We start from the raw sequence: 14,705 nt of genomic DNA, 5'->3' as shown, positions 1-14,705 counted from the left end.
CTTGACCTCCAAGTGACTCCCTCAGCTACTCTACGTATTAGATTTTCGCTCTCTCTGCTCCTTTTGCTTCTACCTACTCTCAATTGAGCTCTCTGCCTCCTTTGAGGTACTTTTCTGGCTTTTCAGCTACCCCAGCCGTTTCTCTGCATTTCATTATCCCTCTGCAGCTCTGCGACTTCTCCGCTCCATGTCAGTTAGACTAGCCATTTGGCTCTGAGGCTCCATGGCTTCAAAACGAATAATTTCCTGTAAAAATGCCTGCTATAGCCTGGCATGATGATCAGGAGCGGTTACAGAAGGAATAGGGATCGTTTCATAGGCAAAAAACCGAAAAATGAGAAAATCCCATCACTCAAAGAATGTCTGCAAAATACACTATCGGGCGTGAAATCCCATTCAATCACCCCTAAATCCCTATCAGTTCCACCATTAGGCATTATATCACATTGCATTAACGTATTGGTAAAATCCCAAATATATGGGAAATACATGAAAAACCTGACAAAATCCTTTTTATCTGACTTCAAATTATATCGAAATCGCCCTAAAATCGCATTAGGTTTTCCTTGGGTTGCTTTCACAATCCCCATCGTCGATCTGTAGGATCTCCGATCAACGGTTGATATCCAATTTTAGGCGGCTTAGGAGTAGGGAGGCTACCTGCCCGAAAAGGTGGTTTTCCTCTCTCCTTCGCTAGCCACGTGTCGACTAGTGTGTGGGCTTGGGTGGAGCCAGCCCAATACCGCTTTCCGCTCGAGGCCCACCCGAAATCCTGCCTTTGCAGAACTCAAATGTCATGCACCATGTTTATAATTCCCTTTCAGGTCCACTTTATTGCTTTGGGGGCTTTTTCCTTTGTATTTAAGTTTTTATGCCGAAATGCGCCAATACACAAAAAATCCCTTTACGACGGAACTCAAACATTATGAAGCGGGGTTTATAAAACCCATTGGGTTCGGCGATTGCATGTGCATGTATTATCACCCTTTTTATTGCCGCGATGCGATATATCACAATCACTCGTCGCATAGCCCTAGGGGTTCGTCCCTTGTCTTATGCCATCGTTGATGCCGATCCACCGATCGATGATCGCAATGTTGCATCGGCCAGGTCCTTTCCTCATGTTATATGCACCAGCCTGCCTCCGACCCGATATGTCGGGGATTGAAAATTGAGGGTATCTTCCCTTTTCTATTTAAGTCCACTCTTTGACCCTCTCTGATGTGATTTCCCTTTATAAGGTTTTTTTCCCATTTTAGGGGATTTTGCCTCTTTTTCTAAATAACAAAGGGCATCTTCTTTCTGTGATAACTTCTGCATCCTAAGTCCATTTTTGCCCATTCAAGTTGTAATAGATTCAGAATGAGATAACCTCTGCAATGGGGCTATTTCCAGGAACTTCCTTGGACTTTCATTTTCCTTTGTGAGGAACACTTAGACTTAGGAGTCTATCTAAAATCCATTTTGGATTAGTGAATGAAAAGGGTGAAAATGCAATGTATATCTAGAAAGAATGGAGGAATGAATATGTATTATTTGTAGCCATTGTTCTTCTAATTGTCTGGAGTCCTGCAAAAGAGAGATGTTAGCAAAACTGGTGTAAGGACTCCTTCCTTGTGTCTTTTTTTTTTAGACATGCAGACTACCTCTGTAGAGGTTTTTAACCTACATGCCTTCCCTAAGCACCTAAGATGGGGCTTTCACTTGGGGATCTTTTCATTTGATTTTTCTTTTTGTCTTTTTTTTTTTTTTTAATTTTCTCTTGGGCTGCCTCACAGATGTTTTAAACCCTAGAGTTGGCCTTAGATGCTTCATAGAGGCTTTCATCTAGGCCCTTTATTTTCTCTTATTTTATTTTATTTTATTTTATTTTTTATAGAATATTTATGGATTGAGGGTTGTGAGCCTCCTAATTACATTCAATTCTATACAGATTGAACTAATAAACTCATCCTTGGACAAAGGTATTTTATACAACCTATAACCATTGACAAGTAAGGGAATCCCTTCCTCATCAATTGTTTTGATATGGACAAACCCATTCTCATGACATCTCTCTACTAGATAGGGACCCAACCATATTGTCATTAAATTTCCCTTGAAATCCTTGAATCTGGAATCATACAATAGGGCCCAATCTCTTTCTTGAAAAGACTTCTCCTTAATGTGTTTTCCATGACAAATCTTCCGTTGTAGCTAGATTGAATCAATGTGCAGGAGAGCATGCAGTTTAAATTCATCTAAACCATTGAGTTGGAGAAACCTCTCTTGTTGTGCAGTAGTGAGGTCCAAGTATAATTGAGCTACCATCCTTAAGGTGTTGTATTCAAATTCAATGGACAACAGGGCCTTCTTTCCATAAACTAGTTCAAATGGAGTAAATACAGTGGTGGTCTTCCAAGTTGTGTTGTAGGCCAAAGTGGCTTCTACAAGTCTATCTTCCCAATATTTTCTATTGCTGCTAACAAACTTGGTTAGAATTTTATCCAATGCTCTGTTTGTGACCTCCGCTTACCCATTTGCATGAGGGTGATAAGCAGTTGATATCCTATGCTTGATGTGGTGCTGCCTCATGATATCTTCGATCAAATTTGATGTGAATTGTGTTCCATGATCAATGACTAATTCTCTTGGAAAACCAAACTTGTAGAAGATGTTCTCCCTAAAAAACTCAGCCATGTTTTGTTCAGTTGCTGCCTTTATTTCATCCCATTTAGTCAGTTAATCAATGCACACAATGATATACTTCTTATGTATTGATGGGGGATAATAGGTCCAATGAAATCCATGCCCCACTTATCAAATGACTCTAGAGTCACTTGTGGTTGTAAAGGAATTTCATCCTTAGGTGTGGGCTTAGCCATACTTTCGCACTGATCACATCCTTTGGCACTGAACACACCTGGTGGTGTACCTCCTTGCATCTTGATGTAAAGTGGGCCAGTAGTAACCCACTTGTAGAACTTTGGAGGTTGTCCTCTTAACAGAAAAGTGGCCCCCACAAGGTCCATCATGGCATGTTGAGAGGATGTCAAATACCTCCTCTTCCATCAAACATATTCTTAGGATATGATCTATCCCCAATATGAAAATATTTCCCCCAATATAAGTGAATGGGGCACTTTTCCTAACAATCTTACTTTTCCCCTTGGAGGATAGATTAGGAGGGAACCTCCTAACAACCAAGTGGTTGGCTATATCAACACACCAAGGAGAAAGCATTTAGATGGAAACAAGGTGTTCATCTGAGAGTTTATCATCCACCATCTCTTCCTTTTTTGTAGGCAGGGTTAGTCTTGACAAGAAATCTGCAACCACATTCTCTTTCCTTGGTTTGTCAATAATAGTTAAATCAAATTGCTGCAATAATAACAACCATCTAATTATCCTAGCATTGACATTAGGTTTATTCATTAAATACTTAATGGATGCATGACCAGTGTGATTTTTTTTTTATAACTAGTGATATAATGCCTAAACTTTTTCAAAGAATGTACCACAACCAAAAGTTCCTTTTCAGTGACAGTATAATTTAACTAAATTTTAGAAAGGTTCTTATTGATGAAATAGATAGCATAATGCAATTTTTCTTCCACTTGTCCTAAGGCAACCCATAAAACATTATTTGAGGCATCTGTATGTATATGGAAAGGTAATGCCCAATTAGGACCTCTAAGAATGGGTGCAATGTCAGCTTGTCTTTTAGTACTTTGAAGGCTTCTTAACAATTGCCTATCCAACAAAATTTTGAATCTTTAGCTAGTAGTCCAAACAAGGGTGAAGCCAATTTACTAAATTATTTAATGAACCTTCTATAATACCCAACTAATCCAAGGAAACTGCTAACATCTCTTTTTTTTGGAGGGATAGGGACCCTTTTGATGATGGAAATTTTATTTGGGTCAACCTGTTTTCCTTCCTTGGATATAGAATGACCAAAGACAACCCTTGCATTGATAAAAAAATTGTATTTTTCAGGACTCGATGAAATATTCATTTCAAAGCATTTGTTTAAGACTTTGCAAATATTAGAAAGATATTCTTGGAAGTCAAATCCATAAGGAGTGAAATCATCCATGTATATCTCAACAGTGTCATGAACAATTTCAACAAAGATACTTAGAATTTTCCTCTGGAAGGTAGCAAGGGCATTGTACAGACCGAATGGGAGGATTCTATAGGAAAAGGTACCCCAAGGACATGTGAATGTAGTCTTATCTTGGTCTTCAGGGCTAATCTACATTTGGTTGTATCCAGTAAATCCATCTTGGAAGGAGAAGAACTTATTTCCTTCTTTGTAGCCTTTTTAAGCTCTCAGTAGTCAACAAAGATCCTCCAATTCCCATTTTTCTTGGGGACTAAAATGAGAGGGGACACCCACTCACTATTTGAAATGGGATAGATGAACCCTACATCCAATAACTTTTGTAATTCCTCTTTCACAATGTTGTTAAGAGCTGGGTTCATCCTTTTCTGGGGTTTACACACAATATTTCATCCCCCTTTAATGTAAATATGATGAGTATAGACTGAGGGATGCACACCTTTCATTTCCTTATAATCCCAAGAAAAAGCATCCAAGTGTTGCCTCAACACATTCCACAACTGTTCTTCCTACTCAGTAGAGAGAGAGGGGTTGAAATTTAGAGTTTTGGCTAGGCCAATATCCACAAATTTTGGCATGTTATAGGCTAGAGTCAATAGAGCACAAATAAATCAAAGGATTACTCTCAGATTCTTTCATTAGTTCATCAATTGGCATGGCATTGGGGGCATGATTCTATAAGATATGGTCAATAAGGTCATCTTCATCAAGTTTCCCTCCCCCTATAACAGTGTCTAGTATGTAAACTAGGAAGGGGTTACCTGATAAAATTATTCCTCTTCCTCATCCTCTAACCATAAGGGTAAATCCTTCTCAATAGAGGGTTGGGTAGGAGGATACAACACAAGTTGTTTTGATAAATGTGCATTATTAATAGTCATATTCCCATACCTACAACTAATGTAGGCATCAACAATGGCCAACCCAGGTATTCCTAGGATGAGATGATAACCATTAAACTTGGTTTTGGGTCATAGTACCAGAAAATCAATAAGGTACTCCTAGGAGTCAATTGAGAACATGAAATCCTCAATAACTCCCTCAGGAGCTATTGTGGATCTGTCTGCAAGTTGCAACACTGTAGTGGTATTCCTCAAATCCCCTTAGAGGTTGAGCTTCAACATGGTTTCCTTGGTCATCGCATTTATTGCATCCCCAAGATCAATAAAGGTATTAGGGACCATAATGATATCAATGTGCACATCCACTAATGGGCTACCAAGATCGAAGTATTTTGGGGAGATTACTCTTCCAAGAATCAAATCAAATAATTATCCTACGACATTAATGGTGGGGGTATCTCTTCTTATTATCCCATGTCTTTTGAAACCTTTATCTTTAATAAGATTGTTGTAAATGGGAACATATTTGATGGCCTGGAGAAGGGGTAACTTGACACAAAAGTTCCTCAATTCTCCCAAAAGTTCAAACTCTTATGGGGTGTGCTAGTTAGGGTGGACCAACCTTTTAGAATAAGGAGGTGCATTGGCTTGAGGAGTATTATCTTCCTTCTCCTATTCAATCTTTGGAGGTGGAGAAGGTGGGTGATTATCTGGGAGAACCTTCCTAGCCCGAAGGTTGATATCTTGGATTTCCACAACATAAGCAGTATAGGATGTCTGCCCACTATAAACCTGTTGTGCCTGCTTATTGTTTGGGTTCGGATTGGGCTGAGCAGGCATTTGAGGATGCTTAGGTGGAGTATGGTGAGGAAGTTGTGGCTGAGATTGAGGTGGAGGCAGTAATGTAGGAGGTTGGGTTGTTTGAGATCTCCACCCTAGTGAGGGGTTGCCCCATTGGGAAGATTGGGGTGGATATGGCTGAAAAGGAGGGTTGATAGGCTGAGGAGAATATTGAGGAGCATAAGGCCAAGTAGAAGGTGTGGAAAATGAGGGATAAGTGGAAAGGTACCAAGGCTGGAAAGGTTTATTCTAATTTCGATGTAGTGAGGAAAATGTGCACCTTGCATGCCTTATTGATATGACCTAGGATTTTGATGCCTTCTTTAGTTAATGAAACACAACTAGTCTGACCCACCTTCTACCCCTCCTTGGTATACAAAATTTAGACCTAGCAACGAGGGGCATTTTTCTGTTGCATGATTCTCTTAAAAGACTGAGCATATTTCTATAACATTCACTGGGTACTCATTCCTAAGATGTCTCTTAGTACATCTAGGGAAAAATATAGCTAGTGCCCTCTCTGCTTCGTGTTGCTTCCTTTTTATTTGCATAATATCCATTTGTAGCATAAAGGTATACAACATTTCACTCTTAAAATCTTCCAACATAATTCCTATCTCATGCTTGATGGATGTTGTGGAGGGCTATGAGCCGACCAATATTTGGCTAGACCTACCCTTTTCCCTAGCATCCCTAGAGTGATTCCTGAATAAAATTTTGATGTCATCATAAGGAAATTAGTAGATATATCCTACATACAACATGTTGATGGTTTCCATTACATCCTCCTTGATCCCTTAGAGAAGAACTAGCTTGAGTGACTCAGGATGAAGGGTACAATTGGCCCTCCTATAATTGAGTTGAAATATTTCCTCATAGTCCTCTAAGGATTCATCAAGTCCAAGGTCCATCCTAAAGATTTCCTCATTTGTTTCTTTGGACCTACAGTAACCCCTATATTTGTTATTGAAGGGTTGTCGCATTTGAGCCCAGGTCGTGATGCTGCCTCCACGTAAACTCATAAAACATCGAAAGGATGCATCTTTAAGGGTAGAAGGAAACAACTTCAACTTCTTCTCATCAAAGGCATAGTCATAGGTCCTACAAACAACAACAAACTCAAACATGAAGGTTTCAGGATCCTTAGAGGTTAGGCCATGGAAATGTGGAAGGGAAGTAGGGCTTATATTTTTCATTTTGGCCTCTCCATTGGTTTCTCTGATAGGGAAAAGCTCATTGTTCCTATTTTCAACCATGGTTTGGGTAGGTGAGATAGGTTCTTCTTCCCCTATGGGTTCCTCAAAATTTCTAGGTTGCTCACCTAAAGGGTCTTCTAGCTCCCCTGTAGTCAGATAGGGAAGTTCACAATCACCAAAGAAGGATTAAGGTTGAATACTTGAGGGAGTGGGGATTTTTGGTAATAATTTCCCTTGGTTATCCCTACTCCTATGAGGCATTAAAGAACTCATTTTTTCTTCTTCGAAATTTTCACCTTTTTTTTTTCAAAACAATAAGACTTATGCAAAATAGAAAAAAACAAGAAAACCTTAAGTAGAAACAAAACCTACTTAGACAACTCCCCGACAACAACACCATAAAGTGATGAACCCTAGTATTGCACCAAGGATGTTGCAACTCCCAAGGGCTTCTCAACTTAAATTATCAACCCGGGGTTTGTACAAACTTAGAGGTGGAAGTGATATATGCACAACAGGTTAGGTTATATTCATGTCACCCTTAGTCATGATATCAGATCAAGGTATTCAAAGACCACTCCTTCAAGTAACTACAAAGATAGAAACAAGTCACAATTGCAAGGAGATGAACATGATTCTACTATAGAAGTGAAAGTGCCATAAATTTAAGGTAAATGATGAATTGAAATTGCATGAAAGGAAAAAGGATACTCTAGTTGCAGAAGTAAACCATGCTATTTTATTTGTAGACCTAATCAATGTAAAAAATACTTGAATGGATCATCTATATATTTGCACTTGCCTGAAATGAGAAATTCAACCTTCAACACAATTATGAAAACAAAATTCTAATAATAATTCTATTTTCTATCTTATGTTTGCAGTGAGGATAAAATAGAGTTGGATCAGTCTTAGAGTCTTCTCTAATCATGAAATAAGAGCTTGGGGGTCATTATTAAACTTTGATATGTCAAGGTCAAGATCTGGAGAGAATCTAGTTGAAGAAATAATGTTATAGGTTTGCTACATGAAGTGCTACAAGAGGCCTTGTTTTGCTATAGGAGGGGGTTCGAGAGATTTTTAAGGATATAAATGGTGTCTTCAAAGTCGAATAAGGTGGATTAAGGTAGAATAAGCTAGGTGAAGGGTGTGGGAGCCCCTTATCCAATCCAATTACTTCTCAAAGGCCTATCTTGCACCAAATTTTGTGCTCATCGTGTCCTCCATTTATGTTAACAGAGTGATCTTGGTGGCAGAGTTGGAGGAAATGTGAGGTGTCTAGGAGGGATATGGAGTGGCCTAGGTGGATGTAGAAAGGTGTGCCCACCCCTATAGGTCAACACAATCCCTGAAAACCAATAAAACACATGCATCAAATGATCACTATTACAACAAAGTAAATTAACATGGAAAAGATGAGTTGAATTTTATTGAAATCTACTCTAACCTACAACACAACTTCTAATTGCCAAACCAATGCTACTAACTCCTAAAGTGAAGAAACTAAACATGTAGAAGGATTACAGTCCCATACTTAACAATTTCCAAGAAATCATAAACAAATATTTTTGGGTTGTTATTGTAGATCTTCCAATCACTCTTCCCACAAGAGAGGTGATAGGAAAACCTGCAACTACAAATTTTGTAATATAACACCTACTAAAACAAGAAAATAATTGCAATAACTTGAGCAGGAACAAGGAAGAAATACAAGAGAGGGACTAAAGCCTCTAGGTTGGGCCCAAACCCAAGGGTTTCAACCCTCCAAAACTACTTCAGATGCAGACCAATGGTGAACTTCCCATTAACAGAAAATAAGAGTCACATACATCATATGAAAGATGATAACAATGTAAAGCACTACGATATTAATAGCTACTCATAGTTGCAACAAAAAATCAAATCCTAATGATCCTTTTGGCTTGTTTATTTATACAAAAAGTAGCTGAGAGAAAATCCCTTGAAAAGAGGAGTGATTCCCTCCAAAATCTCGAGATTTGTGGATTTGGTTCCCTTTGATCTTCACATGTAGTTGGAGTTCCTCAGTTGTTGGTGAATTGGAGTTGTTGGTGAGGATTCAATTATCTCAAGTCAATTTGGAGAGTTAGTGAGGTGGACAAGCCTCCTATATTCTCTTTGGTTGTCTCCATTAAGCCTCTGCATAGTAAATACCTCCAAAAATGCTTCTTTTTCCTGCATATTAATCACATTAGGCCATGAAATATGATAAACACCCTTTAGTCTTCTTACTAAGCATATTATGGATAAAAATGCGAATTAATGTGAGAAAAGGAGAGTTTTAATGGTTGGACGATAGCACAAGGAACCTCAAAATATACCTATTGATGGGGATCACCGTGCAAGATAACATCTATGATTAACTTCTAATTTTTATTTTTATTTTTTTTGCTGACAATTACTTGTGCGTAGCTAATTTTCTCATTAGGAGCTTTAAGCACTGTAACAATATCTTTCAAGGTTCAACCTCTACTCGAATCTAATTATTCTTTCTCTTATAAGAAAGCCACAAATGCGACTAGTTGGTAGTAAAGTATCATTGTCTTGTAGCTGCTACAACCCCCCTTGAATTTTTTTCCTCTGCTTCAATTTTGGAGCCTACCTTTGTCTACAATAGATGGCTTTTTCAATATCAAATTCTCCTATTGATTTCTTAGTATTTCATTGTCTTATATTTTCATGTATCACTTATCTGTTGTTTTAATTATGTTGTTGTGACAACAAGTAGGTATTGTTGAAAACAATTATATAACTTCTGAAGGCAAGTAATTTATCTCTCCAACACAAGATAGGTCCTATATTGATGTAGCACTGATTGCTTGTCTTGTTCCAAAAAATTTCATAATCCCCTGCCACTAGATACTTCACAATGCCTAGAATAACTGAACTATGCAATCATGTGAGATAGGAAATCATTGAGCAAGCAAAATGTGCAATCCTTCATTGTGAGTCAAAACTGTGCAATCCACTAAGTCAGTGAATTGTGCAATCCCCCGTCATTGGGAATTTCATAGTCTTTTCTACTAGTGGGATGCACAACCCCAAGGATAATCCAAATATGCATCCCTATAAAATGGGGAATGAAAATTCCACTCTGATAGTGTGACATATGTTTCCATTTCTGATATGAAGACAAGTGTCAATTTCTCCTTGATTTTATGAATGTGCATCAGAAAACCTAACCCTAATCCCGTGAGAGTAAATCTATATAATAAAGGATTTTAGAGCTCACTTTCACATCCAACATTGGAGCTCTATCCATTCTGATGAGTTCAAGGAACTTTGGATTCATTTTGCACCGCTTTTCCGGGTAAGTTTCTCAAGTGTCACGTTTTGCTACTTTTTTTCATCGCTTTAATAAATTTTGTATTAACAAGTGTCATTTTTCCCATTTCTTCTTGTAGTTTCCGACGTTTTTGTTATTATTAAATTGTATAAGTGTTGTTTCATTCTTTTGAGTTATTTTTACAAGTGTTGCATCACTTTTTTTTCTTTTCGCCTACTAGCAGTTACTGCTGCTGGGTATATTTAGCATGCATGTTTTTCCTTTTGTATTATCTTATCTGGGTGATCCTAATGATTGATATAACTGTTTCTAGGACAAATCTACACCCCTTTCTTCCTCAGCCTTAGATTTGAAGTTTTCCTCCCTCCTGAGCTGAACTGCGCAATCCTTAAGGCTTACTGGCTTCTCTCACTATGCATTGCACAATCACAAGCAATAATACCCTCCTCTTACTAGCTTCAACTACATAGTGCAACGTTACTGGCCTCCTTTAGCTACGAATTGCATAATACTAGCAAACAGTGGCCCTGCCTAGCCACTGAAACTTCGCACTGCACAATCCTTCTCTCTCTCTACCATTTGGGACTGCACATTGCATAGTTCCAATCCACAAGCCAATCTCCTATCAACCAAAACTATGAAATATCCCTCTCTCACTATGCATTGTGAAATTAAAAAGCTTATTCTACCTCTTTGTTGCTCAACATTAAGCAATATTTTCCCTCAATGACTGTGTTGATGCTTTAAAGTTGATTGCTAAATTGACCTTTCAAGCTAACTTGTTATCGCCATGAGTGCATCTATTGCAATAGGTACTATAGGTCTTGAACACATTACTCTTCCATCATCAGATAACACCATTCCTCCCAAGAAGACAACATCAAAGGAGGCCACCAAAAGCAATACCGAGGAGGTCATTGACAGTCCCTCAATATCAGTTCCTATTCTGTCAGATACACAATTATACATTGAGAAGGATTCCACTATCACTTGGCATGCCATCAAGGATGCATTCATAGTGACATAGTTCAAAGAATATATGAACAATAGGAAAGTTTACACATTCAATGATCAGGGTTCCCTAGGGTCACTTGCAGATTCCTAGTTTTACCATGTGCAGATGTTATTAGATGGATATTGTAGGGCTTGGATACCAAGAGCATGTCATTGAATAGTGCTAGTGGGCATCAACTTTCCTCTTGCCGACTACATGAAATCGACTTGATCTACAAGTTACCGAAGCATGAGAAACATTTGGATTCATAGTTTTATGCAACCTCAAGCTATCTTAACACTAAGGAAGTGGTTAAGTCATGGTGGAAAGAACCAAAAAAATTTGGCTAGACACCTAACAATACTTACAAGACCAAGTCACTTAGAATGATGTTTAATTACTTGATGGTTTTGTGTTGCCGAGTTTATGGACACAAGAATACTGAAACCTTCCCAGAAGGATGGGTTTACATGCCACATTAGATCATCTCAAAAGGGAATATATTTATTTGGTCTCTTCTAGTGTCCCAAAAACAACATATTAACTTGAGCCAGGTGAAAAACACACCACAGGGTGAGTAACAACAATTCTACATATCTGCATATCTAATAGATGGAATATGTGCTCGTAATGAATTCCCTGGTTTGGAATTGAAATTGACACCTAAAGAGCCTCTTATCTATATTTATTACAAATTGTTAATAGAATGAAACTACCGACGAGTCTATGAGAGACTTACTGATCACCTCTTAAGGGTCTTATATCAAATGATATTTTGAGAAGAGGTCCCTTGCATGTTTCATGTGGCAATGAACTCATTGATGGAAGTAGCAGATTGGTTTGCCTCACCAAATTGTACATACCTCAAAGTGTTTAACTGTAAAAAACCACTGCATGTCTTGTCGAGGTATGCCATGGATAAAGTTGTCATGCAAGAGGTTTCTTATAATCTTGCTACAAATTTGTATTCACTACTGTAGAAAAAGAAGAATGCAACTTGGCCTTCCTTTTCTTTGCACGCAGGATCTCACGAGATTAAGAAATTGAAGGCCACAAACGCTGAAGTTAAGGAATTGGAAAGCCTTAAGTTTAGTACACTATATTTTCATTGGTATGATCCCAAAGGAGTCATCAAGATACACTATGCGAAGTTGCACTTTGTCTAGACGTATGTGACCTATGCTAGGTTAGAGGAATAAAATATCAAGAATTGATGTAATGCCTCTCCATCACATGCACTAGGAAATGAGGCAAGCCCTTCCAGTGCAATTCCAGAATAAAGTGTTACCCAAGAAGAACAACAACTAGAAGAATGCACCCTAGTGAGCATCAAGTACAATAGGAAGGTTTCCCATAACTTAGGAGAAGAGCATAGTCATAAGTTCATAGCTGATCCAATAATTCTAAAAGCGGCTATGACAACAAAAAGGAAGAGGAAGAAGCAAGAAGCAGAAAGGAAGCAAGAGGACGAGAAAATGTGGAAGGAAGAGCAGGAAAGGAAAGAAAAGGAGGAATTACATGCATAGGAAGAACTAAAGAGAAAGGAATAAAAACAAAGACTAAATCAAGTAGAGGAAGAAACGCAGAAACAAATAGAATAAGAAGAGAATTGACAACAATAGGACCAAGAGTTTGCAGAAGAAATTGAGGAGAAAATACTAGCCCAGGAAACAGATGTTGAACAAGTGGAGTATAACTAAGAGGTTGACATCATGCCCATTATAGAACATATTACTGGTCAACCTTTAACTCCCCACACAAATGGGCACACCTCATATGGTGAAATGGGAATCTCTCCTCAAGATGATGACATGATCATGGATATTTCCAACCTGACCTTTAACCAGCTCTAGAAAAAAATAGTACAAGAAAGGAGGAAATTATTCCCTAATGATATGGTCTATCCTGCTTTCATCCACACTGAAAAGGTGATTTTTACTAACACTGAGAGGAATCCACAAACAATTTCTACAACAAACTTGGCCTTTGCAGGAGCTGCAAAAGCAAATACATATTTCTTGATGACAGAAAATTAACAAATGGCTAAATATCTAGATGTCGCAAGTCAAAAAGCAGGACATCTCCAAGTTGAGGTCCAATGATTTTCTTCCATAGATTTTTATTTGAAATGACTTCAAGCAGCAATATATGGTGAAATCCAAGCATTGGCAGACACAATAAGGCAACTTTTCGAGGAAATGATCACCTTTCATAAGGAAGTAATGCTCCTGCAAGATATGCAAAAGAGGTCACGAGAAAATGTAAAAGATTTGAAATTAAATGATGTAGCCATCAATGTGATCCAAGAATGGGGTGGTAAGTATAGGGATGCACCTATAGAGATGGTTGGAAAGACAAGGAAAGAAGCAAATTCAATAAGGCCAAGGTTAAAATGCTCATTCAGAGTAACAAAATGCTCGACACTTTTTTGGCCAACATAATAGGTACATATGCATGGTTGTACAATGGTTTGGATTATTTGGTTACAACACACAAGATCCCCTTATTTGGACCATTTATAGAGTCAAAGGGTAGAAATATCATTAGGCAGGATATCAAAGTGTTTTTGGATAGTCTGAATCAGGTCACAACCAGGGACGACTTGGAGATCAATAGACAAAATATGCAGAGGTATATAGTTGGACCTACTAAGATTAATGTGAATATATTATTGTTGTGGAATGAGGTACAAACAGGATGCAAAACCATTTATCCAGATTCTATGGAGGCTAGAGTCAGATATCTCCCTAACCTTCAAACAATGTTTGAGGAGATAACTGCACAATACAAAACTTGGCATCAAAATGTCACTACAGAGCTACAAGTTGAGGTTGTTGTGGTAGATTTTCCTTGAAGTAAATATTAATATATTTAGTTTGTCTTATTAGGATATATCCATTTTTTTCCTACAAGGAGTTTTGTTTCATTGTATTTGAAAATCATAAAGTGTAAATGCAAGTGGAAGTCTAAGAGTTAAATGTGGAATGTGAAGAGTCATTAGTTAGAGTAAAGACAAACGGAGTACAAGAGGTCATGAGGAAAGTTCAAAGGTCACCAAGGGAGATAATGAGTCATCTCATTTTTTATAAATAAACTCTCATAACTCAAGCAAAGGGCTTGGAACTAAAGATTGTGAGACTTGGCTTCTCTAATCTAGCATAGGAAGAGTATAATTCTTTGGAGAAGAAAGTGTTGGCTTCATGTTCCACTATTGGGGCTAGTATAATAAGAAGCTCTTAGAGATGACATGCCTTCATGCATATGTCGTGAATGTAGTAAGACTGTTCTTTATATATTTGCGATGTTTGTTTTTTCATTTACACTAATGTTAATGAAATAATTCATTTGATTTAGTATGTATCATGTTGAATGTGTGTTTTTCATGTTATCATGATTGTCGTTATCTTGTGAACTATTTTGTAGG

Source organism: Pinus tabuliformis, chromosome 3_2, assembly GCF_031772625.1.
Source record: "Pinus tabuliformis cultivar Carrire ecotype Pingquan chromosome 3_2, CPIR1, whole genome shotgun sequence".
NCBI lineage: Eukaryota > Viridiplantae > Streptophyta > Pinopsida > Pinales > Pinaceae > Pinus > Pinus tabuliformis.
This window is presented reverse-complemented; position numbering follows the sequence as displayed.